The sequence below is a fragment of the Podarcis liolepis genome (genome assembly GCF_965112155.1).
Source record: "Podarcis liolepis genome assembly, chromosome: 13".
Taxonomy (NCBI): Eukaryota; Metazoa; Chordata; class Lepidosauria; order Squamata; family Lacertidae; genus Podarcis; species Podarcis liolepis.
This window is the reverse complement of record NC_139573.1, coordinates 48,393,445-48,411,057: the sequence shown is the minus strand read 5'-3', so window position 1 is coordinate 48,411,057 and position 17,613 is coordinate 48,393,445. Positions and strand designations below refer to the sequence as shown.

At 46.7% G+C, this 17,613-nt stretch overlaps 1 long non-coding RNA gene across 4 annotated transcripts in view; it reads right to left on the bottom strand.

Annotated features, from left to right (window-relative positions):
• Window positions 1–17,613, bottom strand: part of LOC310690957 — a 68,440-nt gene that overhangs the window by 46,513 nt on the left and 4,314 nt on the right. For all 4 annotated transcript variants that reach the window (XR_014518290.1, XR_014518291.1, XR_014518292.1 and 1 more), the window contains one exon: window positions 17,364–17,468. This is a non-coding gene — a long non-coding RNA (uncharacterized lncRNA). The remainder of the gene's footprint in view (window positions 1–17,363; window positions 17,469–17,613) is intronic.

The window sequence follows — 17,613 nt, the reverse complement described above, 5'->3', positions numbered from 1 at the left end:
CCCCACCTGCATTCAGAAACGTACCTAGGCTCCCTTGTGCCCTTGGCAAGGAGCTGTATTGGCGCCACCTCTCCCTTGCGCAATGGTCAACACCAGTGACCAGATTCCTCTGCCGAGGCACCCAGAAGAACCTGTGCACCTTGCCCAGCTACCCAGAGCAGTGGAGGAGTGGCCCAGGCAGCGTGCAGACAGGTGGGTGGGCTTCTAGCCATTCCAGGCCAGAGTGGAGAGGTGCCATTTTTTGCTCCCCACTTGGGCTTGCACGCTTGGTGGGCCAACCTGATCAACCCCTAGGTGCGTCCCTGCATGCATTAAGCAAACATGGCACCGATAGATCTAGCCTTCATGTCCTAGTTAATAATAATAATAATTTATTATTTATACCCCACCCATCTGGCTGGGTTTCCCCAGCCACTCTGGACGGCTTCCGACAAAATATTAAAATACAGTGGTACCCCGCAAGACGAACGCCTCGCAAGACGGAAAACCCGCTAGACGAAAGGGTTTTCCGTTTTGGAGGCGCTTCGCAAAACGAATTTCCCTATGGGCTTGCTTCGCAAGACGACAGCCCATAGGGAAATCTCAGGGACAGCGGGGAAGCGCAGCGCGTCTTCCCCACTGTCCTCGGACCTCCTCCCGCCGCCGGCTTCGGAACGAAGCTCCGATGCCGGGCGGCGGAGGGGGAAAGCCTCCCGCCGCCGCGCGGCATCGGGACGAAGCCCCGGTGCCGGGCGGCGGAGGGGGAAAGCCTCCCGATGCCGGGCGGCGGAGGGGGAACGTCTCCCCGGTGCCGGGCGGCGGAGGGGGAAAGCCTCCCGCCGCCGCGCGGCATCGGGACGAAGCCCCGGTGCCGGGCGGCGGAGGGGGAAAGCCTCCCGCCGCCGCGCGGCATCGGGACGAAGCCCCGGTGCCGGGCGGCGGAGGGGGAAAGCCTCCCGCCGCCGCGCGGCATCGGGACGAAGCCCCGGTGCCGGGCGGCGGAGGGGGAACGTCTCCTCCCGCCGCGCGGCATCGGGACGAAGCCCCGATGCCCGGCGGCGGAGGGGGAACGTCTCCCCCCGCCGCGCGGCATCGGGACGAAGCTCCGATGCCGGGAGGGGGAGGGGGAAAGCCTTCTCCCGCCGCCCGGCATCGGATGGCTTTCCTGAAGACTTGGGGTGGGAGGAGGGTTTTCCTTCCCACCGCCAACATTCAGAATGCTGTTCTGAATGTTGGCGGTGGGGAGGAAAAACCCTCCTCCCACGTAAGCCCCGGGAACAGAGGGAAAGCGCTGCGCCCCTTCCCCTCTGTTCCCGTACCTGTCCTGAAGGCTTGCGGTGCGGAGAAAAGCCCTTCTCCGCACTCCCAGCCTGGCAAGCGGTTTCCCTAGGAACGCATTAATTGATTTTCAATGCATTCCTATGGGAAACCGTGCTTCGCAAGACGAAAAACCCGCAAGAAGAAAAAACTTGCGGAACGAATTAATTTCGTCTTGCGAGGCACCACTGTACAATAGTGCGTCAAACATTAAAAGCTTCCCTAAACAGGGCTGCCTTCAGATGTCTTCTAAAAGTCTGGTAGTTGTTGTTCTCTTTGACATCTGGTGGGAGGGCATTCCACAGGGTGGGTGCCACTACCGAGAAGATCCTCTGCCTGGTTCCCTGTAACTTGGCTTCTCACAGCGAGGGAACTGCCAGAAGGCCCTTGGCACTGGACCTCAGTATACGGGCTGAACGATGGGGGTGGAGACACTTCTTCAGGTATACTGGACTGAGGCTGTTTAGGGCTTTAAAGGTCAGCATCAACACTTTGAATTGTGCCTGGAAACGTACTGGGAGCCAATGTTGGTCTTTCAAGACCGGTGTTATGTGGTCTCGGCAGCCGTTCCCAGTCACCAGTCTAGCAGCCACATTCTGAATTAGTTGTAGTTTCTGTGTCACCTTCAAAGGTAGCCCCACATGGAGCACATTGCAGTAGTCCAAGCGAGAGATAACTAGAGCATGCACCACTCTGGAGAGACAGTCTGCAGGCAGGTAGGGTCTCGGCCTGCATACCACATGGAGCTGGTAAACAGCTGCTCTGGACACAGAACTGACCTGCGCCTCCATGGACAGCTGCGAGTCCAAAATGACCCCCAGGCTGAGCATCTGGTCCTTCAGGGGCACAGTTACCCCATTCAGGACCATGGAGTCCTCCGCACCCGCCCGCCTCCTGTCCCCCCAAAACAGTACTTCTGTCTTGTCAGGATTCAACCTCAATCTGTTAGCCGCCATCCATTCTCCAATCGCCTCCAGACACTCACATTGGACCTTCACTGCCTTCACTGGTTCTGATTTGAAAGAGGGGTAGAGCTGGGTATCATCCGCATACTGATGAACAACCAGCCCAAACCCCCTGATGATCTCTCTCAGAGGCTGCATGTAGATGTTAAAAAGCATGGGGGAGAGGACAGAACCCTGAGGCACCCCACAAGTGCGAGCCTAGGGATCCGAACACTTATCCCCCCCCACCACTTTCTGAACACGGCCCAGGAGGAAGGAGATTCAACTCATTTGTCTGTGCTTCACCTTGCCTGCCTCCTCCCTCCCAGTATTCCAAGCCTTTTTGACAGAAAGCTTTTTCAACCAAATATGCCAGTTGCTGGCCCAGCCGTGCTTGCCATACATTAATCAAGCCAGCTCTGTTTTCTTTCTTGATAACAAGGCCATCCCCTCTCCCCTTTGCCTTCCTGGCTCAAGGATTTCTCAGGAACTGGGCTGTCAGACGAAGCCCTTTCAAAGGCACACCAGAAGATTTCTCTTTCATCTGCCTGTCTCCAGGGCCCTGCCCTCACTCCCTTGGTGCACAGAATGAACTGAAAGACTTTCTATCTTCCCCAGGCACCTCTTCATAACTTCCTCTTTCTCATTCCCACCTTCCTTTTCCCATAGTAATGCACAGGCTTCAGGGAGTACGTGAGCCGGACACAAAAGGAAATAACTTCCCCAACGCAATAAAATAAAATCAGATGCAAAATTGTGTATGCGTTTTTGTGCATTTTTCTGGGCAGGGAGGTCGCCAGCTTTCATAATATTCTCAAAGCCTGACCCAAAGAAAGGACCACTGCTTTAAATTCTCTATGAACCCACACTTTGGGAACTTTCCACCCACGCTAGTTCTGCTCAGCACTAGGCTAGACTGCCAGAAGTTTAGCAAGCATATTTAGGCAGGGGCAAAACTAGGTTTTATTTCACCCGGGTCAAAGACCCAGCTTGGCACCCCCCCCCCATGCACATTTGCATACACATACATACACAGGCTGGCAGCTTCAATGGCCTGGGGGCAAGAAACCCAGCTAGCCCCCTTGTAGCTATAGAACTGGGTGGGAGCAAAGGCAAATTTGCAAATAAACCAACAAGAATCAGTAGCCCATAAATTTTTTTTCTGGCCCATAGCTCCCACATGCTTATAATCTAAAAGACCTTTCATGAAACCTTGGTCCTATCCTATTTGTGGATAGAAAATTGGAGGGATTGTTTCACCAAATTTCTCCACAGGGAGTAGAACAGGGGTCAGCAACCTTTTTCAGATGTGGGCCAGACCATGTGGTGGGCGAGACTATTGGGGGGGGGGGGAATGAACGAATTCCTATGGCCCACAAATAACCCAGAGATGCATTTTGAATAAAAGCACACATTCTACTCATGAAAAAACACCAGGTAGACCCCACAAATAACTCAGAGATGCATTTTAAATAAAAGGACACATTCTACTCATGTAAAAACACACTGGTTCCTGGACCGTCCATGGGCCGGATTGAGAAGGCGATTGGGCCGCATCTGGCCCCCAGGCCTTAGGTTGCCTACCCCTGGAGTAGAATGTCTCCAACAATACTTGGGGGTGGGATTCACCATTAGCAGCAGTAGCACAGCTTCCTCCCTCCCCCAACTTTTTTGTTGTGTGTGTGCATGCACACAGATATGTGTGCTGTCACTGCAAGTGGTAGTAGGAGCAGTAACTGTGCTGGAAGCCTTGCCACCATATTCCATCCTCCACACTGTCCCAGACTTGGTGTCATTCCAAGGTATCACAAGGTAGGGTGGGGAAGAGAAAGGAAAAAAATGTGAGAAAACTATGCAAACTTGCCTTTTTCTAGGAAGGCGGGTGAAACAAAGAAAAACGTATCCTGAGGAATTTCAGTTCAGAAATGTTGAACTCAACAGGGTTTATTTTCCAGTAGGCATGCATACATGGCCTGCTTCAGAATTGGGCTTTGGTGCCAAGGTTCATTCTTGCTACATGCAAATAATAAAGACTGGACTGCCTTTCAGCCAGAGTAAGGCCTATCACTTGCCACAATCTGCCCCCCAATGGCTTCATTCTCACCAAGGCCGTAAACCCGTGTCAGGGCTTTAGAAAAAGAGCCTGTTTATTTTCCTGTAGGTAGGGTAGAAGCCTTAATTGCTGGTTTCCTTGCATTATTTTATTTTCATTTGTTAACGTTAAGCAGCACTATTCCACTGGAAGACATTAACAAACAAAAAATGAGAAGAAATCAGTAATTAATGCCTCCTTGCCACTGCAGGAACGGAACTCGGTTTTCGAAAGTCTCAGCGGCCGAACATTTTGGAAGCCGAATGCCGAAAACCCGGAAGTGAATGCTTCCATTTTTGAATGCGCCTCAGAAGCTGAACGGGTTCCGAGGCATGTTTATAAATTTTCCCCATTGAACTTGCTGACAGCCCTTTGATCCTTGGTTTCCGAACGTTTTGGAAGTCGAATGGACTTCCGGAACGGATTACGTTCAAAAACGGAGGTTCCACTGTACTTGGACAATTTAAAGAGGCTATTCAAGGAAGAATTCATCACTACTTCCCTTCGCCATCAATAGGCAGCAATAAGCTAGTTACTATCAGAAAAGGGGAAACATTTAATTAAAGGCACAGGAGCCCTGGAAGTCAAAATAGTGTGTTGCTAGCTCACAAAGGGACGTGGGTGGCGCTGTGGGTTAAACCACAGAGCCTAGGACTTGTCGATCAGAAGGGCGGCGGCTCAAATCCCCACGACGGGGTGAGCTCCCGTTGCTCGGTCCCTGCTCCTGCCAACCTAGCAGTTCAAAAGCACGTCAAAGTGCAAGTAGATAAATAGGTACTGCTCCGGCGGGAAGGTAAACGGTGTTTCCGTGCGCTGCTCTGGTTCGCCAGAAGCAGCTTAGTCATGCTGGCCACATGACTCAGAAGCTGTACGCCGGCTCCCTCGGCCAATAAAGCAAGATGAGCGCCACAACCCCAGAGTCGGTCACGACTGGACCTAATGGTCAGGAGTCCCTTTACCTTTACCTAGCTCCCAATGGAGCTGCAGTTGCTCTCATTGGGTAGAGGGAATCATTTTAAAAACAGCGAAGGAAACATAGTAAACACTGGGTTGTAACAATCTTAACAATTTTGCTTTCCAGATTCTCCATAAAAATGGGGAAACGGATGGCAATTGCAGAAAAAAGGGCTAGTGTCAAAGTAACTTGCATTTCCAAGCGCATATAAGTTTCACCTATTGAGCTGCATGAAAAGTGCCACCACTGCTGAATTCCCACCACAATCAACCTCAAGAAAGCATTCTCAACTAACTAACTTTCACAGATCAGGAAAAATTTAAGAGAATTGTAATGTGGTTAATGGAAGGAAGCTATAGAAAGCAAGTAGTTTTCCTGCAGTTATGTATTCAGCCACAGGTGCTAGAATGTTATTTCCCCAAAAATGGAAGAGGTTCTGACAGGAGAAGAGTGGATACAGAAGTTAATGTACTATGCAGAAATGACAAAACTTACCAGGAGAATTAGAAATCAAGATTTAAAAAAATTAAGAAAATAATGGAAATGGTTTATTGAGTATTTACAAACAAACTGTAAACTGATTAAGATATTGGCAGGATTAATGTAAAAACCTGCAGTTTCAATATATATCGGATATATACGGGAATAGATATAAAAGAATATGTTGAGATAATTTGGTGTATGCAGGAAGATGAAAAAAGAACCACAGAAAGAGGGGGAAGGGAGTCGGAGTTTGAAATGTTGAAATTATGATTGAATAATTGTTGTAATAGATATAACTGAAAATTAAAAATAAAAAATAAAATAAGTTTTCCTGCAGAAAATCAAACCTTGCCCTAAAAAGGAGCACAAATTTTAATTAATAAAGCAAGTGGAAAACATTTTAGAGGTGCCTCTTGCTAAAAACATGGGTCGGGCAGGAGATCCAGGGCCCACTGCAAAAACCTGGGGTGCAGGCACCCTGGTCCATCCCATAGCAACACCCCTGGATTCTGGGAGTGATCATGTAGGTTAGAAAGGCTCGCTTGGCAGGGGAGAAGCTTTGGGAAGGGCTGGTGTTCAGCCAGGGCTTGGGCCTGGAAGTCGTTTTCAAGACCAGTGCTCCATTCTGAAATACACCAGGCAATTAGGAAGGAGAGACCCTCTGGGAATGTTTAACATTAACATCTTGACCACTGAGCAAACACAACTTGCTCTCGTACACGCATCTGGGATGTGAAGGGGAAAGGCTTCCAGGCCAGGAAGTGCAACTCCCAGGACAGGCTTCGGCCCAGGTACTGATGACGCTAGAAGTGAAGCAATAGGCACTAGACACATCTGTTCACTGTGGTGGGTCTCCATGGCTGATCCCCAAGTTCTCTCCCGCAAGCCAGGAACCCCAGTCCTTGAAAGCCCAACCCTTTAACCAGATGCAGCCCTGCAAACTTGAGGCACTGTGAGGTCGGCAGCCGAGGAAAACCCATATGTGAACTTTTGTCCGATCCTTGCTCCTAGTTATTCCTGGTTGTCCCGCCCATCCCTGTCTCAGCAGCACTGTGAGTCAGACGGGATGGAACAGCTTGCCCTCCCATGGGATGCCTGATGCCTGCCAAGGGTAGGGAGAATGTGGCGTTTTACAAGCTGCTTGCTCCAAGACTACAAAGAGGGTGCATTCCTGCATATGCTCTTATCACTTGAAGCACTGTTACTGAGGAGGAAGACTTAAGCAAAAGCAAAGAAGGGAAGCCTGAGAAATGCACAGACGAAATAGCCATAGTTACCCAATGGAACAAACCAAAGGCCTGTTTACATGATTAGAAGTCCTGGGATAGCCACTTTTGAACTCTGGGAATATATTTACATGCTCTAGGAGCGAGGATGAAATAGCTTGGAAGTGTGTCAGTGATGACCCTTAGGATCCCCTCTTTCATTCCAGGGTAAGTGACCATGAGAACAAGAGGAGTGTGGTTGTCTCTGGTGGGGAGCCTTGACGATCCCCCAGAGAAATACTGTGACCTGTGATTGAATGACTCTGTAAGATAAGACAGGGCAGGAGTGTGGCCTAGCTACTCACAAATTTATTTCTGACATTTGTATTATCTCTTTCCTCCAATGAGCTTAGGTCTCAGTGTTTCCTGCAGGTCTCCCATTCGGCAGCTGAGCAGATTCAGACCTGCTTGGCTTTATTTTATGTGTTTATTTATTAAATTTGTAAATTTGTATACATTCGTAGATCTCAGGGTGGTATAACCCCTCCCCCCCCCACAATATAACAAACACAAAATACACAACAGAAATAAGAGGAACAAACAAATCAATAATACCCCCCCCCCCGGAACACGTTTAATAGTGTACCAGGTGTTAATCAGCCAAAGGCCTGGTTGAAGAGGAATGTTTTTGCCCAGTGCCTAAAGGTGTATAAATGAAGGTGCCAGCCGAGCCTCCCTGGGGAAAGCATTCCAAAATCGGGGAGGCACTGCTTTCTAATCCTAGATGGTAAGGGAAATGCACTCCATACGTAGTAGCTAGAACCACTTTCTTCTTGGGTATTACACATTACATTCCTGGCCCAAATTTGGCACTGAAAACAGGCTCCAAAGTTAAGCTACAGCTCAACTTAAGCCAGAGCTCTGCGCATGCTTAGGGACCATTTGTTATGACTACTGCTGCTTTACAAAACCATGATGAGTGTAGGGCAGGAGTGAGGAGCCTCAGGCTCAGGGGCCAAAAGTGGTCCTCAAGGCCTCCCTGTCTGGCCCTTGGGAATTTCCCCAGACCACACTTCCTCTCCCCAGCCTCTTTTAAGTATTTTTGATGGGCTAGAATTTGCCCTTAAACTATGATAACGCCTCCGACCTGCCCAGATGAAGCAATGCATGTATGCGGGTGTGCATAGGAACCGCCGACTCGGTTGTGAGGCCTACTAAATAAAGTAGTAGATAGGTAGCCGTGTTGGTCTGCCATAGTCAAAATAAAAAATTCCTTCCAGTAGCACCTTAAAGACCAACTAAGTTAGTTCTTGGTATGAGCTTTCGTGTGCATGCACACTTCTTCAGATTCTTCAGGTATCTGAAGAAGTGTGCATGCACACGAAAGCTCATACCAAGAACTAACTTAGTTGGTCTTTAAGGTGCTACTGGAAGGAATTTTTTATTTTGACTACTAAATAAAGTAAAGGATCGCATCTGTTTCCCACCCCTTCTGCTTCTCACCCTACCCTCTACTGGCATGTGCTCAAGATTGCCCATGAGACATTGCAGGCTGAAACAGCTTCCCTCCCCTCTGGTGCAGAGGGGCAAGCTAACAGTCTACTCGCCACAAGTTGCCTAGAGAAAACTGCCATCCTGTGTGTCATCGGTTTTTCTAAGTTGCAGCCTTATAATCAGTGGCCCTGTGCTTCCACCTCCAGCCACGCATGTGGATGGTGTCCGTCTGCAGCCGAACACCTTTCTGATCACTCCATCTACCCATCCTTCCGACACTTTGGCAGACTTCTGAGATCAAGCCAGAAGAAGAAGAAGAAGAAGAAAAAGAAAAAGAAGCAAGCCAATGTGAAGCTGAGAGGGGTGTAGGTCAGGAGTGGGGAAGTGGGGGAGGCGGAGGCATAACGTGGCCTGGACACAGAAGTCTTTGTGGAGATTTCCAAGCATTCCGTTTGAAAACACTTCATATATCAAGTGCAAGTCCCTTCTCTTGGTACAGGCAAAACGAATCAAAGGGGGCCATGGGCCAGCTGAATGGGGGTGGCGGGGGAGGAGCAAGGATTATTGGCTGCCTCCCACCCTCCTCCTTCACTTCCACCTACCCACCTCCTCCTGCCTGTCACAGAACACCCTTTGTTGTAACTTGCTACACGCTTGCCACGAAAAAAGGTGGCGAAGGCGGCAATCTTTACGCATTGTTCCACCAAAGTCAACAAGATGCGTGCAGGCATATTATAGCTTCATCCTGAGGAGTAGAGGGGTTCATTTGCCATCAAAGCCTTTGCAAGGGCCACAGCTCTCAAACACTCAATCCGGTCGGCAAAGGGGGAACGATTTGTTATCAGGACCTCTTTGGTTGTTTGCGAAATGCTGGTGCTAAGCACGGTTCTTAGGAAAAAGTTGGACCTCTGATTGCACCTTCTTAGTAACATCAGAGATAACCTTTGTGGCAAAGGGAGAAAGAGAAACTCAGGTTTTGTGTCAGGCTGGTTTTGCAAATAAGTGCAAATTAATGTATCAGTCCAATTAGAGATGGAAGAACTGATAGTTGCAGATTTTCTCAGTTTCTTCTATTTCCAGCCTTAAATTCAGTTCTCCACATTTCTGCCTTGATTTGTGAATTTTTTAAAAAAGACGTCATCATGAAAATTCATCGGCGTTTTAGCGCAAATTTCTCCTTTTGTATGCTATTTTGCCTCATGGTTCCCCCCAAGCAATTTCCTCTAATATAATGCAGAAAAAGAGAAGTGAGCAAAATAAGATATGGCAACCCTGCTGGAACAGGCCAGTGGCCTGCCTAGTCCAGCACCCTGTTCTCACAGTGGCCTCCCAGATGGCTATGGGAAAACCACAAACAGGACCAGAGCACAAGAGCTGAACCCCATTCAGGACCAGGACCAGAGCTGAACCCCATTCAGCCTTCCTGGGGTTTCCAACAACTAGTATTCAGAAGCATTACTGCCTCTGACCTAGCTGCATTCAAAGTCTGTAATGTGTACACTGCATACCGAAGCTATGCTCCGATGAGTCCTCCTGCAACACTTGAAGGAGCATGGAGAAGAATACCATGTTCTAAGAGGGCACTATTATAGCCAGCTGTATCTATCTGGGAAGACAAAAGAAGCTATTTGAAATCCTAGAACCACCTGTAATGTCTGTCACTGGATCCTGCCACTAATGCTTTTGTTTTTTAAAATCTTCTGGGGTAGTTTGTCCACCTTTGGGCCCCACCCTGCACTCAGCTTTCACCTGATTTTAAGGCTGCCACTTAGCAGAAAGGTAGTATTATACATGGCATCAACCAACATAGTTATGTGTGTGCTGAATAAGGTGAATGCAAAAGTGGTGGGTGGAGGGGGAAAGCTAAACTCTTCCCTCACAACCCACCAGCTTTGCTCTTTTCCCCCATCACCTAAACTCTGAAGCCAGAAATAACCTAGACTAGGAAGAAAGAAGGCCATGGGATGAGGATGGCGATAGGTATAAGAGATGGGCAAGTGGAGGGCTAAAGGCTCATCCAGACTTCCTTTTTGTGTAGTGTTTTTTGGCACAGGTCTGCATTCTGAAGCTTCGTGTCCGAGCGTTTTTCTTTTTGCCCCAGTGCTTTCCCCAAGAAAACCCGCTTTTTACTGCTGAAAAGAAAATTCCACAGAAAACCTGAATTGTCGTTTGTTCTGATTCAGCACGAAGAGCAGATTTTCCTAGGGAAAACGGGGTGGGGGTGGGGAATGTGAACTGGGAAAGCGCAGGCCTCTGCCTAGAAAGCACAGGGCAAAAGATATGTGTGGATGAGCCCCCAGTTAATGTTCCCACCTGATACGTCTCCCCAGAAATACAAAGAGCCCCACTAGATCAGGCCACAGGCCCACCTAATCCTGACTGTTGTCAGTGGCCACCCAGATGCCTATAAGAAGCCTGCAAGGACATGTCTGTTAACCCCACTCTCCTCACTTGCGAGTTCCAGCAACTAGTATTCAGAGGCCTTCATCCGCATTCCCAAATTAAGCAAACATAAGGTTGGGAAATCAGCCCTGAGTGCTCACTGGAAGGACAGATCGTGAAGCTGAGGCTCCAATACTTTGGCCACCTCATGAGAAAAGAAGACTCCCTGGAAAAGACCCTGAGGCTGGGAAAGATGGAGGGCACAAGGAGAAGGGGACGACAGAGGACGAGATGGTTGGATAGTGTTCTCGAAGCTACCAGCATGAGTTTGACCAAACTGCGGGAGGCAGTGGAAGACATGAGTGCCTGGCGTGCTCTGGTCCATGGGGTCACGAAGAGTCGGACACGACTAAAGGACTAAAGGACTAAACAACAACAACAACGTTGGGAACCTGTAACCCAGGCATTGCTATGCACAAACCTGGCACAATTTCTAAACAACAACCAAGCAAAGACTAAGCATGCCCCCAACCCAATGTAAAGAACAGCCTACTCAACCATTACAGGAAAAGAAAAAACAAATGTAGTTTGGACAGGAGACTGCATGCAGAGCTTGTGCTGTACCAAGTACAGCGATGCATGGGGCCCACAATAAAAGATGTTATGAAAGAAAATGTACTGGAATTGCATTAGTGTGGGTGCAGTTTTACAAGAACTGACGTTAGCTAGCTTGGGGCCAGGCCAGACATTATTTGCAATGCTTGAGCCTTGACATACACGAACCAAGCCTGATAGGGTCCAGTAAGGAAATGTTTCCCAGTGAAACAGGTCAGATGAAGGTATGTGGTTTTTTGGTTCAAAATACTAAAATGGCCACAATAGCAGGAGTCGGAATCAGAGTGTCCAGTATTCTGTTAAGAGTAGAGTCCAAGGCAGAATCTAAGCGATAGCCCAAAAAGCTGCTCAAAATTGAGTGGCCATTTACACATCCCCCTCCCTGCCAAAAAAGAAAACACATCACCAAAAAAGGAAAAAGAGGAAATAGGTTTGTATAAAATGTGTGCTGATTTATATGTGTAGATGCAAATGCATAATTACTATAATTTAAATAGGAATGCAATATATCTAACCATGGAGAGAAAGAATCTGACCAGGTGGTCTGTGGGACTGCTCAGGCTGCTGTGCAAGGGCTCAGTATTTATGGTCAACCTGAAGGTCCCTCCTCTCCCTTCTCATGGTTCTTTATCCTTAAAGTGGACCTGGATTGGACAGTTGAGGTCTGGCCTCTGTAAAGTAAGGCATGTGAGCTCTCTAGTTTAAAGGAAGATGGTGCCTCAAGAGGATACACTCTTAAGTGCATAGGGCAGGCAAGTTGAAAGTCTGTTTGGGGGGCTTAATCTGGCCCGCTGGTCAGTTCAATCCGGCCCCTGTGACAGTTTATTTCCTGGGGTAAACTCCTTAAAAAACCTCCACAACTTCAACCCTAAAAAAAACCTCCACAACAACTCCAATCCTAAAAAAACAACTTTTGGGTAAAATCATAAAAAGCTCAACAACTTCAATCCTAAAAAAAGGTTTACAGGCTTGGTCGGCCCTTTGGTCGGCTCTGGCCCCCTTTGAGAAAATCTGGCCCCCTTCGAGAAAAGTCTGGGCACCTCTGGCATAGGTAAAAGTTCAGATAATGAAGGAAGAGCAAGACAATGGTCTGGAGAAAGGGACCATGTGTCTGTACCAACCAATCAAAGGTAAGTTTGAACCTCTTTAACAAGATGCAAGTTCTCATAGGCAGTGTGCAGGGGGGCAATGGAGGAAGCTATATTGTACAGTAGTCTCATGCTCTCCTCTGTAGATGCAGCTGGTCCGAACCCACTTATGGAAGTGGGGGAGGGTGTCACTGTGGATAACTTACTAAGGCAGCTCATGTTGCTGCAGTGACCACAAAATCCAGCAGAACTTTAAAATTTTACGTTAGGAAAAGACTCTGAAATAGGAATAGACGATAACAAATCCCCTTGAAAAGCAATGTGGAATCTGTACTGAATCCTCCCTTTTGTCCATGGTGTAGGGGGAGGGAGGGAGGGAGGGAGGGAATCTTATAAACTCCAGTGAAGTCCACTGCACACACACCACATATCAAATGGTATTCCCCTCACAGACACACCTCCTCCCTTCTCAGCCTAGGTAATTGGAGACAGAGCGTTGGCCTCTGGGCTGAGTGGAGGATCCTTTGTTCCCCTTTCTGGGGCCTTGTTTTTCTGCCTCTTGTGAGGCTAATCCAGTGAGAGACAGACACATAGACACATGGAGCCTTGCTCCAGAGCTTACTGGCTAAACGTATAGTCAACACTGAAAAATTACCTAACAATGAGCTGGAGTGGGCAAGCACATTAAAGCTTTTGCACTCGGGCATTTTAAGCTCAGGCCACTGGAAGCCAAGACTGAACAAAAAGAAATGGAAACCCAACTGTAGCTTTGGCTCATTTATTGTGCATTCCCTCTGAAATTTCCTGCCAATCAGACTTCTCATGTGTAATGTGATCTGTAGATCCCACTTGGCCAAGCCCTGCAAGATCCCCATTTTTCTGCACAGAGTGGGTCCTCGTGGGTTTTCATTCACAGAATGCAGAGCAGTGGAGCTGCTTTCAGTACACCGCACCCTGGTGCATATGGACTTAACAGGTGCTCCAGTCCTTAAGCACAGGGAGCACCTGCAAGGATATGGCTCACATGAGATTCTTGTATTTTCAGCTTTCATTTGAAAGAAAAATAATAATGGGAAAACAACTAGCTAATATATTGGAAGAGAATAAGGAAAAGTGTGCAGAGAGTATTGTACCCTAATGGGCAGTAGGAAGCAAACCGGCTCCCATCATACAGTGTTATGTTAAATGACTGCAAAAGTAATGGGATAGCTGACAAGCATTAGAGATTTGTGTGAATAATACAATTATTATTTTTTGTATCATTTTATTAGGTTATTACTTTTTCTGGTTGTTCTCTTTCATTTTCTACAACCCCAGAATCTCAGTGTACTATCTCTCACCATACATTTTTGAGTACTGCAGTTACTGTATTCACACAGCATCTCTACCCCATTCATGGAGGAATTGCTAAATATGGGGCACCCAGGCCTAGGGATTGGGGTGTTACCTTAAAAGCTGAGCACAATCTAGAAAAAATGTGTGTGTGGTCCCAAGTGCCCATGAGGGCTTTGGTCTTGCGTTTCTTAAACTGCACCAGTGTGTTCTATGTGTTACTTTTCAAGAGCAGTTTTTTTAAGACATGGTGAGGTCTGATATTCCAAAAGAAAAAGGCAGAATTTGCTGAAGCATCTTAAGCTGTTCCCTGTTTTGTGGACAACACACACTGACACAAGGATACATACACCACATTCCAAGAGCATATAATGCTTGTGTCAGAGTTAAATGATTGTTTGAAATGCTAAACATCATATCAGCTGGCTGAAAACTGTGTATGTGAAGGGGATTTGGATTGTGGGTATGTGCAACCTCCCTTCCGCTACTTTCAAATCTTGCAAGATGAACCACAGACTGTCTGAGACACGCATGCCAAAAAAGCAAATATATTTTCTTTGGCATCAAAGTGATGAGTGAGAAGGGAAGCCATACTTGTGATCAGATCAAAACTGCTTGTTTAGAGCTGGGGAAATATGGCTTGAAAGTCTGGGGGCTGCACCAGAGTGATGTAAGTATTTGAGACCCAACCAATCTCACTAAAACGTCAGATTGTACGCTGGAAAGAGATGCAAAGAGCAACATAACATAATATAAAATAAAAGTAAAAAACTAATAAACGGTGGTATTTAGATAATGTTTGAGATATGAAGGGAAAATACGAGCTGCAGATCTGTGTCAGACAAGGAATTCGTGGGCTAGCTTATGCAAACCAGCCTGGCCAAGTACAGAGCCACTGAAAAACAATGGGGAACTGAGCCAGTGAGGACCACTGGCAATGAAAAAAGCTGTCCTTCCCACCCTCATCCCAAGCAGTGGACAGAGATGAGAGAATTGGCAGGTTGCCAAGGTGAGGCAGGGGCATGATGTCACAGGAAGATCTGTCCTTTTTGAAATATAATGGTTTGTTGGGAAGGAATGGGGCAGAATTCTATGGGCTGCTACAGAGGCGATAAGCAGGAAGAAAGAGGTGGTGTGTAGGATGGCTCTGAATGCAGTGACAGGTGGCAGGAAAGGACAAGCTATTCCTAAGAATGCTATAAACTACATTTCCTTCATGTACACTCATATTGTACATATATGTTAACAAACGATATTTTTAAAGACACTGCTGACTCCACTGCGCCTTATTTCTCCCCAGGATCACAATACCTCAAGGACAGTCTCTCCCCAAATGAACTAACCCAGACCATGGGACCCAAGGTCCTTCTTTGTGTGCCCCCTCCAAAAGAGGTCTGGAGTGTGGTAACACAAGAACAGGTCTTTTCTTCAGTGGCTCCCCAGGGGAGGCTGTCCCCAGGGAGGCTCGCCTGGTGCCTTCATTACATATCTTTAGGCACCAGGCAAAAACGTTTCTCTATAACCAGGTCTTTGGCTGATTAAACAATCCATGGTTGTTTTTTTAATGTCTTTGTGGGAGAAGGGTCATTGGTTTGTTTTTGTTATATATTTTGTGTTCTCATTTTGGAACTTTATGTTGTGAACCTCCCTGTGATCTTCGGATGATGGGCAGTATAATCAATCAGTCAATCAATCAATCAATCAATCAATAACAACCTGTTACCATGTCCATGGGGGGAGAGGGCAAACGGCTAAGAATACATGCAGCTGGGTCGTTAAGAATGCATGTGGGCAGGTGAAATTAATGCAGAGCAACCCATAAAGGTATTAAATACAGGTATTATTCATATGTGTAAATCCATTTAATTGTATGAAATAATTATAAAGTGCATTATACAATATGTACTCAGTTATTCCAGTGCTTTTGCCAAAACATGAGAAGCCAGGAGCAGGTTGACTTCTTACTGAGGAATCAGGTAGAAGACAGACTGTACTATCTTCCTTGTATATCCACAAGCTCTGATGAAAGCTAAACATTCAGAAAAGGAGCCTAGAATGATAAGTTAGTGAAGCATGCAGGCTAACATACTTACCTCAGATTGGCTTTTAAAGAATAGTCTCTTTTTGGTTACTTGTCATCCCCAAAGGTAACAAAGGCTGTGTGCACAGTAACCCACTTGTAGCACAAGTGTAAATTTTTCTCCATCTGGAATCATTCATGTTCATCCTCAACATGCTGCTTTATCAATCTAAAATGATTCTAGATCCTGCCATCCAGGAGTGGGTGTGGTTACTTGATACACATTTGAAACTCCTTCCCTTGATGAAGCTATCCACACCTTTTCCTCCCTACAAATATCCCAGAAGAACAAAGAAGGAGGTGGTGATTGCTGTTTTGGTATATGCACACCCACAATGCCATTACACAAATGTGGATACACACACCCCTCTGCCAGGACTGCTTACATCTATTTTCAAATAGATGCACTACAGGGTAATGCAGACTTAATCTGCAATGAGCTTTTATTTTCTGAATGAAACTAGTTTCCCAAGAAGTGCTTTTCAGCAGCAAAAAACACGCAGTAGATCTAGATTGTGTGTGGACTACATAGAAAAAACAAGTACTTCATTTCCATTGATTTGATTCTAGAATAATATGTGTGTCCTAAGCCCCCCCCCCCAAAGCCCACTAAGTACTGAGCATGCTCAGTAGCCACAGAATGTTTAATGTCACTCAAAAGAAAAAGAAAATGGAAAAATGGGAGTGAGGAGTGAAAAGGCCTGCTTGGACTCCTTGTTTCTTATAGTATCCTGAGAGAGGGCATGGTTGGCTAGCAGGCAGAAACCTGAGAAAAACACTTCTGCTGTAAGGTGAGGATACACAGCAACATTTTATGGTAGGTCCCACTTAATTTCAAAGTACACCCCACAGGAAATTAGATGGCCCAACCTCTCCTGATAGGGGCTGAGTAGGAGAACGCTGAAACCTTCTATGGGGGTTCACAGCATACAAACCCTCCCTCCTCCCCACACAGAACCTGCTATAACGATGACCATTTTTGCTAGTGAAATAATTGCAGATTATATCCTTTTTTTCTTTTCTTTTTTACCCCATGGCAACTTATTGAGTTGATTGAAATCATATGCTTAGAGCCATGCAATTGTAATTATTCCCAACTTGCCCTGGTAGGATTTAGATATACGTAAGTAAATCTAGGATCCTGACCCCAATGCTTAAATCCCTTGTCTTTGTTCTTGCCCCAGTATTGGCAGATGAAATGAGTGCCTGTTCTAATCAAAGTTGTTGTTGTTTTTGTTTTTAAAAAACCTTTCTTTTGCCCACCCATGACTCATACTCTGATTCTAGATACATTTGCTCAGCAGTAGGTCCTGCTTAACACAATGAAACTTATGTGGGGGGGGGGGAGTGTGCAAACTACTTCTTTGTTAATCTTCTTTTCCTAAGGCTAAGCATACCTCTTTCCATTCCAGCTTTCCTTGCTTTTCTTTACAGTTGTTTTCTCAGTTCTTCCTAATGCCAATGTCCCTCTGGGACTGCAAACTTGGTTCCAATTCTGAGGCCTAGAGAATAAGAGAACAGGTGAATTGTCTGTCTGTTACTGATTGAACCAAAGTCTGTAGGTATAGGGTACAGCACAAGTATTTCAGTTCTACAGATAAGCATTTCTTGAAAATGTGCAACTCTCTTGTGCCAGAATAATGTATC